This window comes from Cuculus canorus, chromosome 4, assembly GCF_017976375.1.
Source record: "Cuculus canorus isolate bCucCan1 chromosome 4, bCucCan1.pri, whole genome shotgun sequence".
In the NCBI taxonomy this organism is placed as follows: domain Eukaryota; kingdom Metazoa; phylum Chordata; class Aves; order Cuculiformes; family Cuculidae; genus Cuculus; species Cuculus canorus.
The window spans coordinates 49,159,065-49,173,292 of NC_071404.1; the positions used below are offsets into that span (position 1 = coordinate 49,159,065).

The window sequence follows — 14,228 nt, forward strand, 5'->3', positions numbered from 1 at the left end:
TAGAAGGGTTTTTCAGTATAACAAACCACTATGTGTATACAAGAGAAATTATGTTCTTCTGAGTCAAAGAAGCAATGAAAGCTTTCCGAGGAAAAGACTAAATAATATGAAATGTTTGAAACAAAAGCTTTTAAATAACCCTCTACAAAATCTTAATTTTTTGTGTTCCCTCTTCCTGCCTTCTTCCCCATTTTTCTGCTGCTACTTTTGGAGTTAAGGGATTTTGAATTGTGTAGCAAAAAGTGCTCTGCAGAGAGTATTAGTGGATGAAAGAGCAATGTGGACAAGTTATTTTATTTCTGGAGCCATTTATAGGAGATCTATCTCATTAATCTTACTTAGATCAGGGCAACTGTACTATAGCTTCACACTTTCTTTGGTGTATTTTTCTCTTTAATCTCTTAACCGGGAAATAATGAATGCACAAGCTAGAGCTGGAAAAAGTAGGGAAAATTACAAGTTCTGTATTTCACTGCAGCTTAAGTGCTTTCAAATAGGATTGCACAGTCACATTATGCATGGTATAGTTAGTAATATTGCTAAGCCACTTGTTAGCCTTATTATTTTTATTTTTTGCCTCTTAACATTATCGTCTGTAACTCAATTTTTATATTTGTTAAAAGAAAGAATGTCAGATCGGTAGGGTACTCACCAAGTGTGCAGTAGAGCAAATGTGAATTGAAAACATTTAAAGTCTGTTTTATACTTGATCTAAATTGGTGTTTTTATGTATCTGTTGAGGAAGCTTTAAAAGCTGAGTCATCAGAAATGCTCAGTTTTGTACTAAAATTGGCACAATCTGCAAGAGTTGGGAATATCTGAAATTTGGTCCCTTGGAGTGAAGGAAATTGTAGCTGTTTTTTACACGCTTAATTTCATGATATGACAATGAATTTAAAAAGGAGAATGTTCTTTGATTTCTTTCAAAAGAAAAAAACGCTGTGGAAAATATATTATCAGCTATTATTTAAATATCTATTAAACAATACTGAGTTATTTCTATGTATCTCTTTCAAACTCCAGATATGGAAATTTGTTGACATTGAAGCTCAACACAGGAGTTACGTAAACTCTGCTAAATATGTCATCTAATTTTCTGTGCTTATTATGCCTGCCTTCTAGTGTGAAATACAATACAGCTTGTTTGGTTTTAGTTATGAAGTAAAAGTACTGTATGTTGAGAAACACATAGAGACACTAAGGATACATACTAAAAAGCCTCAACTCTTTTGTTTTGGATGTAATATTTGTTATGAGATCGATATGCAGTATTTTTCCGAGCTGTATGTATTGTTGTTAAAAATAGTTCTGTATCATTGAGAAACCTGGGATTAGCTGACATATTTGTGTGCAAGGACGAGAGCAAAGTCTGTAGATCAGACTAATTTTGGCTTGTTTGAGACTTTTAGTGTGCCTCCGTGTGCAGTTACTCTACTCTTACAAGACACCTTTAAAAAGTGAGCAAGTGTTTTATATCTTGCAGCTGCAGTGTTGTAAACTGACATTTTCTGGATTCTGTGTTTTGGGGAAAGAAAACACATCTGTCTACAATTACTTTTCACTTTCACCTACATTTGTTTGTTTAGATCATTTAATAACCTTAAATTTGTCAGCTGTCAAGAATGCTGTCAAGAATGAATGAATAAAAAACTACTAGGACAAGTTAATGCTGAGTACGCTTGAGATCAATGGCTTTATCAGCTTCCTAAATATTCCTTGACCGTGAAGAAGGAGAATCTGGAGGCTGTGAAGCTACTAAGTTGTGCCACAGATGCTTTTGTGCTGATCTCTGTTTAACAGTCTTCTGTGAAATTCCCACTGAGTGCTGCTACCGAGGCCATACACTCCAAATGTATAGCTGCCATGATTATTATGTGCTGCTTCATTACCATCCCGAGCCTGTTCAATGCCGTATTGAAAAGCTGATGAAATTGCCTTTAATGGGAATTGAGACAAATCTGTTGTGCTGCCTGCAGACAAATTGCTAAGAGAGCTGAAATGAATTTAGGGCTCAGCATTATCTGTTTGAAATATTTCCTTGTTTGAGCCCTGTTTCCCATCATCTAGGCTGGTAGTATTGCTGATGGTCACGGAACAGCAGTGAGTATAGGCAGCTCAGCCTGGCTATGCCACGTGGCTGGGAGGAATAGGCAGTTTTCCTGATGCAGTTCTGCCAAGAAAATACCTTTTGTGGCACTGACAGCAAGCAAGGATTGTTTTTCTTCACTTATTGATAGCTGCTTCAAAGGTGGCTTCAAAACATATCAGAAAAAGTTAAAAAAAAAAAACAAAAACACAGGCAAAAAGTCTAGCTTTAGATAAGAAAAGATAATGAGTACATTTTTATAGATTGCTTTTCTCTCTTGGTTTGGAGCAAGCTAGCTCAAGCTTAGCCATTGATAAGGCTTCATAAATGGGGTTATAGGTACTCCAGTGCTTTTGGACAGCCAATAGATCATAAAATGGTTAATTTATTTTCAATGAATTAAAAGGAGCCTTACATGAATTATTCTTATAGGTGTCATTGGCCTCATTTATCACGTTTACCTGTTTTCTTAAATGACCTCTGCAAAGTAAATGTAGAGCAAAAGAGATCTTTCAGAAAGCTTCCGTTTGTGCACTATTTTTGCTAGCACTGGCTGTGGAGGAAGCATTCTTCTGTGGAAAGTCTGATAGAGTAATTCTTATGGGACCAGCTAATTGTTTTGGGGTTTTTATCTTGTCTTAAAAACAAGTATCTATGATTTCTGTGCATATGCTTGTGTGGTAGTCAGGGTTACTTTTCTATGCTGCTATTCACTTGAAGTTAGCCTGACTTGAGTGAAAGAAGCAATTTTCCTTAATTCTGAACTAATTTTCATCAGACACTGAACATGTCCTAGAATGTTTTCCAGATATATCCTCCTAATGACCAAATAAAGTAATTGGTAAATAGTAAAAACTAGCAGCAGAGATTATAAATGAGTTTATTTAATAATACGTCATGCTTCTTTATGATCATCTTCAAGGCAGCAGCTATTGGAGGCAGGCAAAATTTCAAATCTGTTAGGAAATACAGTGTATTTCTCGAGGTGTTTAATTGACCATACATGAGGTTCATAAGAGTCGGTTTTGTAGCCTACGTTTTCTTTACATCAGGATAAAACCAGAATAATTACACAGGTGTAGGGGACTCCTGTTAATGCAGAAATAATTTTATCTACTCATTTGCTGCATTTTCATTGGGAAGAATGGGGAGAAATGCTTCACACAAAATGGGGTACCTGTGCCAACCGCATTGGATTCCCATGTACCTTGCCAATAAATCAGGCTGTCCAAGGTGATTCCATGGCTTATCCTCAGAGGTGTCTTGACTCATAACAGCGAAACTGCGGAGATATTTCTTGAAGAATTGCTATTTGCAACTATGAATGTAGATGTCAGTGGTTCAATATAGTGCCATGATAAAAAATCTAAAATAGCTGCTGAGCAACCTTCCTTGGTTCCTAGAAACAGCAGTTTTCTTAGTATCTTTTTGTTACTTGTTAATTTTACTGAAAAATTGAGTATTTTAGCTTGAATGGAATGCTACCTAACTTGATTCTAGTATGTTTGCATAGCACTGTTGGCATAAGTAAATAGTTACGCACTGCCAGCTGCTGGGTATGTGGAAAGGATGGCAGAGTAATTATTTTTAAGGTTTTTTTTTTTTTTGTTAATGCAATTGATGTCTGTGAGAAGCTTGTATCAAGTATGATCTCGATTTTTTGTCTTTTATGTTGTAACCCTCTTTTGATAGATCTTTTATCAATATTGGAGGAAGAGAATGTGTTTTATTTCTATTGTACTGGTTAATGTATCATGTAAATATTCTTCATTTTTGGCAGTGAATGGAGGAACAGATGCTCATCTTTGTTTATGTTTTTGTTACAAGAGGGGTTAGCTGTAGACCATTTTGGTAGAGCTACTACATTTTGTGAGGCATCTAATCTTGAATCAGTACTTGCTTACATGGATGCTCTTTTCTAACAGGCACGTGTATTTTGTGATCAAGACTGCTGCTGAAAGCATGCATTTCAGCTCTGACTGTCCTATGAATGCTGATGAGCAGAAAGCAAGTTTTCTGTCTTGCTGTCTGCTCCTCAGGTTTCTTGAGGTTATGAATCCCATTGTATATTGATGACACAGAGATAAACTTGTTCATTCAAGCACACCTATGAAAAATTCATGCCTGTTCTAAGGATCCATCACCTTGGATGCATGCTGGTGGCTATGTGAGCACATCACATCACATATTGGTCAGAGGCTGTATTTTTTTAAATTTACTTTGCAATGACTTTATCCATCTGCCAAAGCAAAAGTAAAGAAAAAACTTGGGTCAGCCAAACTTGAGTAGGGAAACTTTCACTGAGGATCATGCTTAACTTGAGTTTGCTCCTTCCATCAGGTAGTCATAAACTTAGTTAAATGTAGTAAATGTAAACCGTGAATTATATAGCTATGTAAGTATATAACGTGGCAGCTGTTACACTGTCTTCAAAAGGCTAATTACAATCTCTCTTCCTCTTTCTTATATAAATGCAAATACAGTAGTAAAGCAGTTGAAGTGCTGAGATTAACTTTGTAGACTTCAATATCTTGACATTAAGAGGCTTCTGTATTTAATGATAAAGTGCCAGACACTGCATTATGCTGATTGGCTTTGCCCAGTAATTTTTACTGCCCAAGAGTAGTGCCGTGACTCTGACTTCCAAAAACTAGTAGAGAATGTGTGTCCCTGTACACATGCAAAATGAGGGCCTTTAGCATGTATGAAAGGTACCTTTTGAAACAAAATAGCTATTGATTCTCCACTCCAATCTTGGATTTTTTCTTTTGGCTAAAATACAATGGCTCTGGTTGTATTAGAACATTAAAAACTCAACAAATTGGATTCATAACTTTAATGCTTAAATCCCCCACTGAAAAGTGAGAAAAAACAGAGCTTAAGAAGATAATTTGAAAATTCTCTTACTATTCCCATGTCTGAAAGTCACAGATTTTGATGTATTGAGTTTTGCAGAAAATATAACTCTACCATAGGCGGACTTGAGTGTGAAGCCTGAAAAGTGTCATAATGAAGTTAGTATATGCTTAAAGTTCCATTACAGTGCTATGAAGATCTGCATACATATTCAAATTTAAGTGAAGGACTAGTCCATTGAAATTTAAGCCTGTGCATAAGTCTTTGTGGCAAGTTTGTGCTGTTTTATCCAGTGTTCTTTCATTCAGTAAAGCAAGCTGGGATGATATATGCCTGTGAAATGTAAATATAAGTACTTTTGCATGCCAATATTTAAAGAACTTTAGAAAAATAAGTTCTGAAAACTGAAAGAAAAACAGAAATCAGAGATAAATGCATCCTTATTTTGAAGAGAGCTAGTCAGAAATTTTCAACTATTCAATAGCAGGATACAAAGGGCAAAGCTGTAATTCAAACAAGTGAAGTCTGTGTCCTTGTAAAGAGTGGACTCTCTTTTAATTTTGAATAATTTAAACTTTTTCTTTCTTTTGAGGTGAAGATTGCGGAGCAAAAAAATCACTTTTACAGTTTTAACCATTAAAAAGAAATTTGGTCATCTCTTACCTTTTCTGTCCTTCATTACACGCACATTTAAAATTCACTTTGGATATTAATGATACTTATAAATCCATTTGCTACCCATACTAATTTCAGTCTGGAAGACTGAAATGTTTCGGGGTAATAGAGTTCTAACTTAAGTATTAGTTATTAGATACTTAAGATCTTACTTCGTCCAGATGGGGATGCTTAATCTGGATTTTAACCACTTCTGATGGGTAAAGGTTCCAAGTCACATTCTGAAAAAGTAAAGAAATTATTCCTGTTATTCTAATTGAATCAGGTCGTAGCTCTACACCTCATACAGAAGCTTTCCCAGGCATGTGTCTTCTGCAGCCTCCAAACCTTGTTCATTATGTGTAGGTGCTGCATTGAAACCTTCCAGCAGTAAGGGAGGTTTAACCTGTAGTGTTGGAGCGTACCAGAGCATCTAGGGAAATTTGTGCAATATCCTCAAACTGGAGACTGAAAACTGTTAATGACATTCTGAGTTTGTACAGTGTCTACTTGCACCACAATTATTCTCAGATGTGGAGAATAGAAAGTGAGGTTCATGCCTTCCTTATGACACCATCTCATTCATCCCAGCCCCACCTTGAAATCAGGATACAACTACCCATCTACTTGCTTCAGTATTGCTTGAAGATAGAAACCCAAAGCAGACAACTGAGGGAAGGAGTGAATGTCTGGAGGGAGGCAAGGAAGAATAACGTTGCTAGAACATAGCCACTATCAATAGGATTACAAAGTTTTGGGTTTTTTAACAGCAAATCTGCTTCGGGTATTTTTTTGCCCTCGTATTCCAAATCCCTATCCATGCAGTACATAGCTGAGTTTCAAGGAGATACTTTGGTGAGGACATGGCAACAGGTTTGTTTTAAGTCTTGATTTACATGTTTTCAGGCTACAAAGTATAGCACGAGTAGTTGTTTACATTGTTTACTCTTCTCAAACATTTACTTTAATGGATTTTGAGATGCTGAAAAATGATGTGGAAAATTTAGTGTGCTACAGTAGATAACAATAAGTAGTAAGATTTTTGTAAGAACCCGTTCATGTCAAGGCTGGCACCTTTGAATAACAAAACAGAATGGCCAGTATAATCCACTGTGCTTCACATCTTTTCTTTGTATTTCCTATATAAAACTCAGCCTTCTGTGAAAATCATTAAGACAAATCTCAATGCGTTAGGATCAACCATTAAAATAAATCACAACTATGTGCAAATCTCAATAATAATGTAAAATAGATCTCACAGAATGGTCAGGGTTGGAATAGACTTTTGGAGATCATCTAGTCCAATCCTCCTTCCAAAGCAGGTTCACCTAGGGCAGGTTGCACAGGAAAGTATCTAGACAGGTTTGGAATATCTCCAGAGAAAGAGATTCCACAGCCTCCCTGGGCAGCCTGTTCCAGTGCTCAGCCAGCCTCACAGTGAAGAATTTTTTCCTCATGTTCAGGTGGAACTTCCTGTGTTCCAGTTTGTGTACACTGCTCCTTGTACTGTCTCTAGGCACCACTGAGGAGAGTGGCCCCATCCTCCTGACACCTACCCTTTAGATATTTATCAGCACTGATAAAGTCCCCTCTCAGTTTTCTCTTTCTCAGGATAAACAGACCTAGGTCTCTCAGCCTCTCCTCATAAGAGAGGTGCTTCAGTCCCCTAACCATTTTCATTGCCTTCCACTGGGACTCTCTCCAGTAGTTCTTTGAATTTCTTGAACTGGGGAGCTTAGCACTGGATGCAATACTGTAGATGTGGCCTCACTTAGGGCAGAGAAGAGAGGGAGAAAAATCTCCCTCAACCATCTGATCATATTCTTCTTGATGCACCTCAGGATCTACCATTGGCCTTCTTGGCTTCAATGGCACATAGCTGGCTCATGGTTAACTTCTTGTCCACCAGGACTCCCAGGTCCTTCACTGCAGAACTGCTTTCTAGCAGGTCAACATCTCACCTTTACTGGTGCAGGGGTTATTCCTCCTGAGTTGCAGAACACTGCACTTGCCTTCACTGAACTTTGTTAGGTTCCTCTCTGCTGAACTTTCCAGGTCTCACCGAATGACAGCACAGCCTGGCAGTGTTATCAGCCAGTCCTAGTTTTGTATCATCAGCAAACTTGCTCAGGGTTAAACTCTGTTCCCTCACCCAGGTCATTGATGAATATGTTGAATATCTCAACTCATTAAGTATTCTGGTATACAGTCTGAAAACAGAAGATGGGGGTATTCTTAAAAAGAAAAAAATAAGTGAAATTAGTCTTATCTAGCTACTGAATGCCCTTATCTGTCCTTATCTTTTTAATACTGAATTGAATATATTGATACTGGATTGAAAATATTGATGGTCCTCCGTGAACTGATGATACCACAACAGTATTCACTTAGCTGATTTTTTGTGCTAATGTTTGGAAAAGAATCACAGTAGTGTTGAGTCAAGTCAGGACAAATTCTTACTGTATGGATACAATTCCATGCACTGGAATCTCAGGAGTTGCATGTGTATTTACTATTAGGATGGAAATAGTCAGCTTTTCTATTCAAAAGAAATACTAATATGGACAATTTAGAGATCCATCTTTTACGAAATCAAATTCTTCACTTCTAAAAATTCTATTCACATCAAAATTCTGAAATGTCTTTTAGTCACTTTAGATCAAAATCTTTCTTGAAATACAGTGTTTGTATTCGTTGCACACTAAATTCACCTCTACCTCTTATGGACTTAAACTGTTGGTCGTTGTTTGGTTCTTTGAATTAAAGGAATTTGGCCAATGGGAGTTGAAATTAGTGGTTCAGCTGAATGGGAGTTACCCATGCCTACCTGCAGACAGAGTACAAAGCATATATTTTTAATTAAATGTAGTGTTCTGAGTTCAAAACAGATCTAATCTCTATTTATTACAATGCAGGAATGAGCAAATCTTGTTAAGCAACAGAATAGCAGTACTGCAGGGGATCTAGGGAGCTATATTGTTAGATGTGAGCTTCATCTACACTGGGAATACATTGTATGGATGACTTTAATTAATGCTGAGTTGTAGATTCCGATGAATTTCTAAAATTAATACAACAATTGGCTCTATACAAAAAGCATTAGCCAAAGACAGAATGCATTTGTATTAACTCAGTTTTGAGGTAAGTAATGAAAACCGTACTAGTTATTGCTAATATTTTAAAAGCTGAATATCTTCATTTCATATCTGTTTTACATTGTGGTGGGACTTTCTGGGAAACTTACTGTTTGTATATAAGATTTATAAAAGCATGATTTATGCACTTTTTTTTCTAAAGGCTTCTCTTAAAATTATGGTGATACTTTCAACGCAACTAGTGCCACCTTCTCCAAGAGATTCAAGGCTGATTTTTTTTTCTTTTTTTTTTAAGAATAAAATCAAGATTTTATTCTGAAGTCTCAAAATCTGTATTTGGCATATCCTAAGAACATAACCTGAGGGAATATTTATTCCTACTGAGCTCAGAGGGTATAAGAACTAATCTGTATCCTTAATTATAGGGATAATCCTTCTAGGTTTCCTCTAAGGAACTTTCCATTCTATTAGGCCGATAATGAAAGGCTCAAGTTCTTACCAGTCAAAGCTATTTTAGCAGTACAAGCATACTTAAACTTGGGTTGATTTGATTTTTTGTTTTTATTTTTGTAACCTGTTGTTACTGCCAAGCTAGAAACGAATGTCTTTTTCACATTTGTTTTTTTGTTTTGTGTTTGTTTTAAATCTGAAAATATGAGGTACTGTCTGTAGCAAAGTGGTTGTGTTAAGATATTTTTTCAGCTTGTCCCATTGAACTCATGCTGTTTGAAGCCAAACAATATTGCTTTAAATCTCAGTTGTCTCACTGTTGTGAGCATTTTATTATAAGCATATTAGAGAAAAAAAAAAATTGCTTGGATTATGTCACCATGAAACAAAAGAGTTGTATTAAAATGTTCCCTTTGAAAGTTTTTAGTGTTGTTCGTCTACAGTAGTCTGGAAGGTCTGAGGAGCAGAGAAGTTGTTTGCCAACATAGCAAAATATAAAAACCTCATTAGTTTTGCACAGCATTTTTAGATGGTATATGACACCTATAAAAAAAGTTACATTGGAAAAAGCTGCTTTTGGATTCTTTTTAGTGCCTTCTGACCAGCCAATGGAAGTTGGTTCTTAGCATGCAATGCCTTTAGCTTGCTTACATGCTTGTATGAGGATATTGTGCATTTGCTATACAATTGCTTAGTCCATCAGAAGAATTTTGAGGGTAGAGTTTTGTGGAAATCTTGTGGTTTCATTCCAGTAATTTCAAACAATCAGCTGTATAACCTAACGTAGCTCCAGAGAAAATTTTTATCCTTTCTCCAGAAGTGTTTAGTTTTTTTTTTTCTGAACAGGGCAGTTTATGTTTAGGATGACGAAAGCCGAAGTTATGCTGAACAGTGTAAGCAGCTGGATTCTTTGGAGATCTGTATATATTTTTTTCTGATTTCTGACTAATAGCCAACAGAAAATTAGTGTTTCCAAGTTTGTATATCTTGAATTTAGAAGTTGTGTGTGTATGAAGAGAAGAGACATCATGTGAAGAATAGCTTCTTACTTTTAGGTGCAAGGCGTGCATATGCCTACACAGATAAAAGTTCTTGGTGTAAATTCTGCTTTTGTTCAGATATGTGCAATATAAACTGTTGAATATTCACTTGAGTGAATGAGAATCAAAATCGGCTTCTTTTTTTCTCCTAATGAAAGTAATGTAAAAATTCATCTCCTATGCAATAATCATAATTTTATAAAAAACACATGCTCATGAGGATATATTTGGCCTTGGAGAATATCAACGAAAATTAACATCAGACAAGATAAAAAAACCATTACTTTTTTCACTGTCAGATCTGTAGTTGTGCAAGAAGCTTTAATTTGTTATTGAAATATTTTATTGCTCTTACATTTCTATTTGTATAATATACTGCATTCTTATGTTGCCTTAGTGTTTCTATAGTACTGCAAAGCTCCCTAAAGTGAAAAAATATGATATTGCCAGGCAATTTAATATTACTTTAATGAACAGTAGTGCACATTGTCAATGATAGTACTTGCTGTAGTCAAACAAAAGTAAATGAAAAGTCCAAGCTTTGTTATAAAATATATCACTGAATCCTTCACATCAACTGCTAATGTGGATATTTTCAGACTCTCTACTCACTGCAAGTACTTAACTGTCTCTTTTCTTATTGGAGGTGAGAATAAGTTGTTTTTATATTGACTAGTTTTTCATACCTGTTGGGATTACATGGCCCCAGTTCCTGTTCAGAGACCTGTTCTTTAAAGTTATACCATTCGTAGATGTAAGGTACGTTACTGACTTGATGTCAGTCTTTCTATATCATTGTTCAGCTGCCAGATTACATTGCTCATCACAAATATAGCTTGTGTAAACTTGTGTGGTCTATCTGTTAATCTTGGTGTAGGTTTTCCCAGAAGGGAATGAGGTAGATTTAGCTCATACAGGTCATCTTCACTAAGCATAAAAGTGAGGTCACTAAGCATAAAAGGAGTTACAGTGCAGGTCTGTGACTGTAGGAGTGGAAGTTAAGTGCACACTTGCAACCTGTGGTTTTGTCCTGGTAGATCACTCTTACGACAGTAGCTGCCTTAATGAAATTTCTGCCACGGTAGGTGTGTGAAGAAGGCTGATGCTGTGGAATTGCACCAGTTCTTAAGTTTGCAGTGATGATCTTGGTAGTTGAAAGAATTTTTTGCTGTTGAATTGATATTCGTCATACAGTGGTATTTATAATTTGTGATGGCATTTAAATTTAATCCCGATTTACAGATGTATACTGTCACAATTTACGAATAAAGCAAATGATTGTGTTTTGCTTGAAGATCAACCTACTAGCTTTCATATTTAAAAATATTCTCTATAAAAGCATAAACTCTTTTCCCTGAACTACAATCTTGATTCATGGTAGAAGTCTGATGGAGAGCTGCATTCCTTGACAAATGATAGGATGAATTCCCAGAAAAGCCTAGGAAGTTTAATATACTGGACAGCAACCACCCATATGGTGTATGGAAGTTAAATTTGTAGCAAATGTTGAAGGCTGTAGATGCTGTGGACGAGTAGATGAGAGCAGTTGTGATATCTGGGTTGTGGTGATGCAGGAGATGCTTGGGGATAGCACAGCAGTACATTGTAACACTATAAGCACGCTGGCAGAGCTGCGGGAGCAATTGTGATACTCCGCAAATCCTAGATAGGTTGACTTGGACACACTTTTTTTCAGTATTAATTTCTGTAATAATTATTTTAAAATACAAAACCAGTACATTGTACGTGGGTGGTAGAATTTCAGGAAATGCAGGTACTTTTGAAGTCAATCATTGATACCACCCCTTTCCCACAAATAAAACATAGTATTTTGTCTGTACCTTTATGGAATATGGTTTTTTTAAGCTTTGCCTGAAGGAATTAATGCTCTGCATCTGCAGTAATGTCAGATTTCCATGGTTTATTGATCTCACAGCATGTTGGAATTTAAACAGTTTTCTTATGGTACTTTCCTTTCTGTTGTCATGTAGTTCTTAATAGTGAGGAAGAAAGGTACAAGCTTTAATGCTGGAAAAGAAAAGAATTTTGAAGGTCTCTATCATTGTTCTTTTAAATAGGCTCTTCAGTTACATGAGCCTTGACAAAAGGAAGAGAGTAACAAAAAATACCTCAAGGGGTGGAGAAAGCCCACAGTTTAGCAGTGCTTTCATTACTATTGTTCATTTGAAGTGATTAAACTACTTTTGTAAATTACGTGCAGTGAATCAACAACCAGAGGGACAAATTTGGATTGAAAGTTTGCCTGCTTAATGTGGCTTTTGTAAATACCTGTGTCGCATCTCTTCATGTGACACTATGTACTGTTTTATACCGCAGCGTAAGTCATGATACACTGGTTTTGTGTCTGAGTTGCCGGCTGGGGCTCTTCTTGCTGCTATCCAAATGTCACTTCGTAACACTGGCTGTATAGTTAAGTTTTGCCTTCCCTCTACACGTCTAACATACATCTGTGAAATACACCTAAGCATACAAGCTGAAAAACATGGGCAAAACTGAAAGTTTAGAAATATGTATTTTGTAGAAGGAGAGTGTAGACTAGCTAACATAATATTTTCTGTATTAATTAATGAGAGGTGATTAGACAGTGAGGTTCTACAGAAAATACTGACACTTTGTCACTATATTCTCAAGTATATTTGTATATATTACTTTAAACTATTTGGTGTTTACGTTCAAATTTCTGTGCTGAGTATGGAGTTTGGAATGCCAGTTCATCAATTAAATGTGACTTCAACCATTTTGTCAGGAAGAATGTGGTGCCAAAGTACTGCAAAAAGGAGTTTCCAGTCTATTGCAGTGCTGCTTTTGAAAGCCCTGCTTCTGGAGTATACAGTGATCGTGGAGAAAGTGTTTTGACTTTATTCATGATGAGACAACATATTAAGATTTAGGAATCTATCTCTCCTTGGAGATTGCCTGTTATCATCTTTTCAGAAGAGGCATTGGAGCTTCATGATAGGTTATTGAGGATTCAGCCTCCAGTAAAGACCTATCAAGGAATCTTATATTTCTGGGAGGGAGGGAGGGAGGGAGGAAGAAAACCTGCAAAATTACAATAGAGAGGATCCCATTTTCAAGATTATTTATTTTTTTCAATCAAAGGACAAATGTTTTTAGTCTAGTACAGTGCATTCATTTAACTGCAAAAAGAAGAGTCAGAGCCTGAGGTCAGATTGTAGGTTGAGAAGTAAGAAGCTTACTACAAAAGTGACAATAAAAAGTCACTTTCTGGCTTCCAGGGTGCTAGATAAAACATGTTTTTACTGTACTTAAGGAAAATAAATGGAACCTTCACACCTGTCATGTCTGTGATGACTTCCCTTATTGGAATCTTTGATAGGAAAGATTAGGAAAGCTTTTGGTGTTTTCTAAGAATTTATACAGAGTGAAATTAAAACTGATATTACCTCTTTTCTTGTCTTTATTTTCCTACAGAAATAAGTGTGATATGTATTTTTTTTTAATGTTCCATAGATATTGTTCAATGCATTCTTGAACATGTCTTCTGTCAGAAAAACTGATGGTATAAGTGAGTGATTCTCATTAAACATATCTATTTGCACACAAAAAAAAGGTCCTTGTTAATTGCCTCCCTGTATGTGGACAAGAACTTAAAAAGAAGCACAAGATAAAATAATGATATATTTAAATGATGAAAGATGTGATCTAAATGTAAAAAAAAAAGGGAAAAAAAAAAGAAAGAAAAAAGAGAGAATAGCTTGAAAACTTGTTTCCCTCAAATTAAGTAGGAGAACTTCGGGACATCGAAGATGACAGTAACGTTCTGTTGTGTTTCATCTTTTTCATAATAACATATTTTGAAATCTCGAATGAGTTTATCACCTAATAATGTTTTTTAGGACTACATAAGCCATAATATAAAGCATAATATAAATAAGGTTTTCTTCTACTTTTTTTGCTGTAATGACTAAAGATATTATTCTTTTTTACTTCAAATAATTCTGATTGGATGCATACTTGGGTAAGGCATTCCTAAAAAGAAAGGAGATTGATGCTGAATAATTT

At 35.9% G+C, this 14,228-nt stretch overlaps 1 protein-coding gene across 9 annotated transcripts in view; it reads left to right on the top strand.

Annotated features, from left to right (window-relative positions):
* The window catches only part of CCSER1 (coiled-coil serine rich protein 1), a 695,806-nt gene that overhangs the window by 204,719 nt on the left and 476,859 nt on the right, over nucleotides 1-14,228 (top strand). The gene's annotated exons all lie outside the window — the stretch shown is intronic.